Here is an 8,309-nt window from a genome sequence, read left to right as displayed (position 1 = left end):
CAGGGGACTTCCCTGGTGGCACAGTGGTTAAGAATCCACCTGCCAATGCAGGGGACACGGGTTCGATCCCTGGTTCCGGAAGATCACACGTGCCGCGGAGCAGCTGAGCCCGCGAGCCACAACTACTGAGCCCGCACGCCTAGAGCCCGTGAGCCACAACAAGAGAAGCCACCGCAACAAAGAGTAGCCCCCGCTGGCTGCAACTAGAGAAAGCCCCTGCGCAGCACCAAAGACCCAACACGGCAATCAATCAGTCAGTCAATAAGATGGGTCTGGGCTTCCCTGGTGGCGCAGTCATTGAGAGTCCGCCTGCCGATGCAGGGGACACGGGTTCGTGCCCCGGTCCGGGAAGATCCCACGTGCCACGGAGCGGCTGGGCCCGTGAGCCATGGCCGCTGAGCCTGCGCGCCCAGAGCCTGTGCTCCGTAACGGGAGAGATCTTGTTTTTTACCTCATTGGTATCTGCCTTTTCAAAAGTTCCTTTAGGGCTTCCCTGGTGGCGTGGTGGTTGAGAGTCTGCCTGCCGATGCAGGGACATGGGTTTGTGCCCCAGCCCGGGAAGATCCCACCCGCCGCACAAAAAAAAAAAAAAAAAAAAAAAAAGTCAGTTGTGCGCATCTCCCTGGCCCTGGCCAGCCGTGTCGTGTCGGTAGCTTGAATCAGCCGTGCTGGAAGTATGGACAGTCAGCAATGCTGCAAACTAGGGATAATCCCCGACCCCACCAGGAGCCAGTTTACCAGCCGCCTCTACCTTTTGGGGGGTCTTTTGTGCAGAGTTAATGGGATCCCAGCAGAAGCTTGGCCAGGTCACCGTGAGGCTGTTAGGGTGAGGGGTGGTTGAGCAGCCGAGCTCTTCACCTCGGCAAGGAGGCCAAGGGTCTGAGGGTCCGCAGCTGTGCCTGGAGGGCGGTTTGTTCATCTGGGCCCCCATACCCTTTCTGGTGGATTCCCCCAGGTAGCCTCGCTTTGCCCTGGAGCAGCGCGCTATCTCACAACCCCCAGTTCTAGGAGTGAGGGCCCCCAGGCTACACTGCCTTATCCTCCAGGCAGAGCTCCCAGCAGGGGAGGGGAAGGGGAGAGGGCAGTTCGCTGCAACTCCAGAAGCTCGAGCTGGGGCTCCTGCCCTGGTCTCAAAGTCCCAGAGGGCGTGGACCCTGCACCTCCACCCTCTGGACACCCCAGCCCTTTGTCCCAATCTCTGTTGGGGCTAAGTGTGCTTCAGTCTGTCCTCACAGTGGACTGCAAGCTCCCGGTGGGCCAGTCCTGCCTTGGTCAGCTCTGTGTCCACAGGCCTGGGTAGAGCAGGACATGATAAATAGTCCTTAAATGAGGGAGAGGACACCCACCAGGGAGTTAGCATGTGCTCGTGGTGACCAGAGGCACAGCTGGGTCAGATCGCAGCCCAGCCGCTTGCTGCCCTCTGTGTGCCTTTGGCTGTGTCCCCCTCAGCCTTGGTCTCTTCCGCTCATAAATGGGTGTAAATAATAGGATAGAAGACACAAGTGAAGTTCTTGAGCTACTGCCTGTCTCCTAGCAGTGCTTCGTATGTAGTAACTAGTATTATTGTTATTAATGAAAACGTCCCTTGTAGTCTCCTCTGTGGGCAGTTTTGAGTCTTTTAATATCCCCGGATGACCACAAAGCAGCAGTCTTGGTGACACAGGACAGTACTGTTGTTTAATATTCCGGGGCAGCCTCATGTGGCTACTTGTGTTACTAGCTGTAGCTTGTGATCTCCTGTGGTTGAAGGAGTGATATTCTCCTGGGTTAGACGCCTGCGTGCACACCCGTGCACACGCATGCATGCATTCAGGCACTACATGGACACACAGGCACACCACGTACAAGCACACTCACACATGCCCACATGCGTGGATGCCCGTACACACATGCACACACTGTGTACACACATGTCAACACGCACACAGCTGCTCCCTGTAACCTCTAACACATGGTTTCAGTAGCTGTATAATGTTCCATGGTTCTTCCTAAAGTTCCTTTAAATTAACCTTATTGAAAAATAACGTAGTGGAGAGAAGTGTACATATCATAAGTGCACAGCTTGATGTATTTTCACAGAGTGAAACATATCTCAGTAACCAGCCCCAGGTCAAGAATCAGGACATTTCCAGGCCCCCAGAAGTCCTGACGTTCCCCCTTCCTGTCACTCCCCCATTACCAGGATGACCACTTTCCTGACTCCACATGTTTACTTTATGAGACGGACCCACGCAGTGAGCTCTCTCTTGTGCCCTGGCTTCTGCTCGGCACCGACTCTGAGATCCTCCCATGACTGTGTGTAGGCGTGGGTGGTTCACTCATTGCTGTTCAGTTTCTGCTGGTTCTCCGTTATACTGACGTGGGCATTGGGGGCCATTCGGAATGGGGCACCGGAATATTCCTATGCGTCCTGTGCACACGTGAGATGCATTTCTGCTGGGTGTGTGCTTGGCACTGGGAGCCCTGCGTCTGATGCTGTTCGTCATCAGAGTCCGGTGAGGGGGACACCGGACTGCCAGGTGAGAGCCTGGGTTTCCAGAGCAAGCGGGAATGTGGAGGGCAGGGCAGCCTGAAAGCACAGTTGTAGCATGTATGAGAACTTAATTCCTTTTTATGACTGGATGCGATTTCATCACATGAATATGCCACATTTTATTTATCCATGCATCAAGTAATGGACACTTGGGTTGTTTCCACTTTTTGGCTATTGTGAATAATGCTGCTCTGAAATTCCATGTACAAGTGTTTGGTAGACATATATTTTCCATTGTCTTGGCTATATACCTACTTGTGGAATTTCTGGGTCAAATGGTGACTCCATGTTTAACTTTTTGAGGAACAAGCAGCCATAGCATGGTAAATGTGAGAACCTTTTGAGCCTCGGCCCAAACATCCCCAAAGGTCCACACGCATTACCTGGGAGCCGTGTCCCCACGTGCCTGGGAGGAGGACCTCGGAAGGTAGAGGGGCCGTCGTGGTGTTGGTGGTAACAGAGTCCAGCCCATCAGTGAGATCAAAGAAACTCATAAATGGAAGTATTTTCATGGTTTTTCCTGAGTTCACTCCTTTAACCAGCTCTCATGGGATGGGTGTTCGGGAGCCGTCAGTGTGCTTGGGAGACTGAAGTCCCTGCTGCGTGGGCTCGCGGGCTGGCAGAGGAGGATGGGCGATGGCGAGCGTAAATCGGCAGGTTATATTCTATGCGAGAAGACAAGAGGGGCTCTAGACCGTGAGCGGTGTGCAGGGGAGTGGGGTGCCGTCTGCCGTGGCTGCAGGTGCAGCGGTGCAGCAAGTGAGAGGCATCGGGGCTTCTACTTTTATTCTGCCAGGGTGGCCCATGGTGGGGTTTGCACAGAGGACAGAGCTGACTTCAGGTTTGGAAGGGGTCCCTCTGGCTGCTGTGTTGAGTGATTACTGGGGGATGACGGCAGGAGCAGGGAGACCGGTTAGGAGGCTTCTGCAGAAATCCACTGAGAGGTGGTGGCCCCTGTACAAAGTAGTGGAAGCACAGTGTAAAGAAAATACCTGTTCCGATAACACGGAGATACGTCCACTAGATCATCGCTGTGCTCTGGAGATAATCATCACTGTTGCCGTTTGACATGGGTCCCCCTGGACTCTTTTATATGTATATAAACCCATACTTTTTTTACTTTAATGGGATTATACCATAAGTATAAAGTTCAGTAATCTTGTTTTCCCCCTTAATATACCCTGGGTGTCTGTGTCAATGTACATGGAGCCACCGTCTTTTTGTAGCTGCAAGGCACGTATGGCACAGTTGGGCTGTTATGTATTTAATAATTCCCAGACTTGAAGACATTGCTGTTTCTACTATTTCACTATTTTAAACAATGTTGAGGTGAAAATTCTTATATAGACATATGTGTGGATGTTTTTAAAAATAAACCTGGTGGCGCAGTGGTTAAGAATCCGCCTGCCAATGCAGGGGACACGGGTTGGAGCCCTGGTGCGGGAAGATCCCACATGCCACAGAGCAGCTGGGCCCGTGCGCCACAACTACTGAAGCCCGGGCGCCTGGAGCCCGTGCTCTGCAGCAGGAGAGGTCACCACAATGAGAAGCCCGTGCACCGCAACAAAGACCCAGGGCAGCCAAAAATAAATAAATAAATAAACTTTTCACGTTGGAACAATTTCACAGGCACAGAAAAGTCGCCGAGATGGCACAGAGGCTTCCTGTCCTCTCTCCACCCAGGTTCCTCTCTTGTTAGGATCTTATATTCCACGGTCCACTTGTCACAACTAAGAAACCGAATTTGGTACATACATTGTTGACTAAACTCCAAACTTGATCTGGATTTCACCACAAACATATGTTTCTGTATACTTGTTTGATTATTACTTTAAAATAAATCCCCAGGGACTTCCCTAGCCGTCCAGCAGTTAAGACTCTGCGCGTCCACTGCAGCGGGCGTGGGTTTGGTCCCTGGTCAGGGAGTTGAGATCCCACATGCTGCGTGGCACATGTAAAAGAAATAAGTAAAAAGTAAAAGAAATAAAAATAAAATACAGTGAATTTCCAGAAATGGAATGGCTGGGTCAGAGGGAACATGTACTTTAAGTCCTGCCTTTTTGCTTCCAAGAAAGATGATGCTGGGTCGTCATCCCACGGAGTGGAGGAGGGTCCCATTGCCCCCACCCTCACCAGCTGCTGAACGTTGTCACCAGGGTGAGAGCATGGAACTCTGGACTCTGGGTCACCTGTGTCATCTCGGTCATTTTGTAGATGAGGAAAGTGAGGCCCCGAGAGGGAAGGTCCCTGCTCCCAGTTATGGAGCGTTGAGTCTCAGAGCCAGGATGGAGCGGGGCAACTTCGCACGCCCAGCCTGAAACACCGAAGATTCTACCTTCCCAAACGGTGATTTCGTATCCCTGAGACTTGGACAGGTCCAGGTTCACATTTGAGACATGGGAAACGAAAAGCCACCCTCACAGCCTGCAGGCACACAGGCCCAGGTGCCGCGGTGCAGCTGCCCTGAGCCTGGGGTCATCATGCTGTGCCCGTGCACACACCAGGCTCAGGTCCGCCACCCCGGCCCCGGTGCCCTGGGAGCTGTGTCCGTGGTCGCACCTGGTTCGGAGCAGGTGACTCAACACCCCAGTGCTGGCTCCTCTGTGAGTTACATCTTCCGTCGGACAGCGTGTGTTCTCTGTGTGCACGTGTGTGAAACCTGCAAGACAAGCAGATGAGACCCTCCTGCCCAAGTATTTATTGCCGCACAGAATAGAAAGTCATTTTGGACATATGGCTCTCAACACACAGCTACACCAAACCAGCAGAACGGTGCCGAGGGTTACAGGTTCCCCGGCAAGTGGGAGTCGGGAACCACGCCGGCTCATCTCCCTGCGGGAAAGTGCCCTTGGGATTGGTTCCCTCCCCCAGAGCAGCGCCCCCCAGGGGACCTTGTCATAGTCACCTCGGATCCCCAGAACTCCACACACGCAGAGCCTGACTCGGGGCTCTTGGGGGCTTACCTTTGGCTTTAAACTTCACAAGGTGTCCTGTGTGCAGAAGTGGTGGGGGCATCAGGACCGTGGAAGATCAGACACGGGACCTGCATCCGAGGTCCAAGTTCACGGCGAGCGATACCTGACCTCTGAGCTGTCCCAAGGGCACAACCAAAGTCCTGAGGAGTCTGGGCCAAGGGAAGGGAGTGGTCACATCCCACCGGGCACCTGGAGTGGTCCCGGAAGATGCAACGTCTGAGTTGGAGGGTGGGAGGGAGGGAGGCAGGCAGAGGGGAGGGCACGGGCCGAGGTGCAGGGCTGGGGGGAGAAACTGCGGGCCTGTCCTCTTGAAGAACTAAGGGCGGATTCCAGGGTCTCGCCCGCTGAGGCTACGCTGTCCTCTCGGCCCTCAGCACACGGTCATCCCTGGGGCTCCTTCTCAGCCCCCCTCCTTCTTGGTCTTCAGATGCCGCAGGCTGCAGGCTGGCTTGGCTGAGGCCGCTTGCTCCCCTTCATTCTCCCCGCAGGCAACCCGCCCAGGCCTGTGACCGTAAACCCAGCCAGGGGTGCTCCCCCAGCCTCGGCCTGCAGACGGTCCTCCCAGCCTCTGGCATCAGTAGCCTTGTGACCTCTGCCCTAGCCCATCATTCAACATCTCCAACCTGGCAGGTTCAAAACAGAGCCCTTTGGAAGTTTAAGCATAAACAGGATGTTTGCATAGCCTTAAACTACCCCTCACCAAATATTCAGCAATTATAAAGGGGGAAATGGGGAGTTTACAGTGGAGGATTCTGGTAGACTCAACCTTAGCCAGGTGAAGGTGGATGTCAGCTGCAGTAAGACATCACGTACTCCTGACACTGCGCTGAGAAGGGCACCGCAGCCCTGGGTGCCCTTCCCCGTAAACGTGGGAAGACTCTGTTGTACCACAGTGAGGAGGGAGTTGAAAGCAGGGAAATGAACAGATCCTGTGCACAAATGTTCATAGCACCGTTCTTCACAATGGCTGAAAGGCGGAAGCAACCCAAATAAATGTCCGTCAGCCGGTGAATGGGTAAACAAAATGTGGTCTTTCTTTATGATGGAATTTTTTTTCTTAACTTTTTATTTTATACTGGAGTAGAGTTGATTAGCAGTGTTGTGTTAGTTTCAGGTGTACAGCAAAGTGATGCAGTTATATGTACACATGTGTCTGCTCTTTTTCAAATGCTTTTCCCATTTAGGTTGTTACATAATATTGATCAGAGTCCCCTGTGCTATACAGTAGGTCCTTTTTGGTTATCCATTTTAAATATAGGAGTGTATACACGTCAATCCCAAACTCCCTGAGTATCCTTTCCTCCCACCCTTCCCCTCTGGTAACCATAAGTTTGCTCTCTAAGTCTGTGAGTCTGTTTCTGTTTTGTAAATAAGTTCATTTGTATCTTTTTTTTTTAGATTCCGCATTCCTTTTCTCCGTCTGACTTACTTCACTCACTATGACAATCTCTAGGTCCATGCATGTTGCTGCAAATGGCATTATTTCATTCATTTTAATGGCTGAGTAACACTCCATTTTATTATATATACGTACCACATCTTTATCCATTCCTCTGTCAGTGGGCATTTAGGTTGCTTCCACGTCTTGGCTATTGTAAGCAGCACTGCAATGAACATTGGGGTGCGTGTATCCTTGCGGACCATGTTTTTCTCCAGCTATATGCCCAGGAGTGGGATTGTAGGATCATAAGGTAGCTCTATTTTTAGTTTTATAAGGTACCTCCAAACTGTTCTCCCTGGTAGCTGTACCAATTTACATTCCCACCAACAGTGTAGGAGGGTTCCCTTCTCTCCACACCCTCTCCAGCACTTATTGTTTGTAGATTTTTTTGATGATGGCCATTAAGACTGGTCTGAGGTGATATCTCATGGTAGTTTTGATATGCATTTCTCTAATCATTAGTGATGTTGCACAGCTTTTCACGTGCCTCTTGGCCGTCTGTCTTCTTCGGAGAAATGTCTATCTAGGTCTTCTGTCCATTTTTTGATTGGGTTGTTTGTTTTGATGATATTAAGCTGCATTGAGCTGTTTGTAAATGTTGGAGACTAACCCCTTGTTGGTCACACCTTATAATTGTATTATTTAGCCATTAAAAGGAATGAATTTCTGGCACATGTTACAACATGGATGAACCTTTGAGACATTACACTCAGTGAAATAAGCAGACAGAAAAGGACAAATACTCTATGATTCTACTTACGTGAAATCCCCAGAAGAGGCAAGTTCACAGAGACAGAAAGTCAAATGGTGGCTGCCAGGGGCTGGGGGAAGGTGGGGATGGAGAGTTCTTGCTTAACGGGAACACGGTTTCTGTTGGGGTGTTTTTAAACCTGTGGGCACTAGATAGTGGTGATGGTTGCACAACATTGTGAATGTCATGAGTGCCACTGAACTGTACTGTTAAAAATGTAAATTGCTATTTAGAATAGCAAATTTTATGTTCCACATATTTTACCACGATTTAGAAAAATTAGTAATGCAATACACCGAAACCCATTGATTTGTACACTTTAAATAGGTGATTGATGTGGTATGTGAATTGTATGTCAATACATCCGTTTAAAAAAACAAAAAAATCGAGGGACATTCTACAGGATGGTCCCTGTTCTCCCAGGGGTGTGCCACGTGGGTTCCCTCCCTTCCTCTGCTCAGATGCCATGTCTTAGTCTGCTCGGGCCGGACAGACTGGGGTGCTTACGTAACAGACATGCATCTTCTCACAGTTCCGGAGGCTGGAAAGCCAAGATGGAGGTGTTGCATCCGTAGGAAGAATGATTAAGGAGGTGCCGGCTCTTGTGTT

At 51.0% G+C, this 8,309-nt stretch overlaps 1 protein-coding gene across 1 annotated transcript in view; it reads left to right on the top strand.

The window, feature by feature from the left end:
* Nucleotides 1–8,309, top strand: part of LHPP (phospholysine phosphohistidine inorganic pyrophosphate phosphatase) — a 138,016-nt gene that overhangs the window by 97,542 nt on the left and 32,165 nt on the right. The window lies entirely within an intron of this gene.

This window comes from Lipotes vexillifer, unplaced genomic scaffold (genome assembly GCF_000442215.2).
Source record: "Lipotes vexillifer unplaced genomic scaffold, Lipotes_vexillifer_v1.1 scaffold741, whole genome shotgun sequence".
In the NCBI taxonomy this organism is placed as follows: Eukaryota; Metazoa; Chordata; class Mammalia; order Artiodactyla; family Lipotidae; genus Lipotes; species Lipotes vexillifer.
The sequence above is the reverse complement of the archived record's forward strand: the minus strand, read 5'-3'. Positions and strand labels throughout refer to the sequence as shown.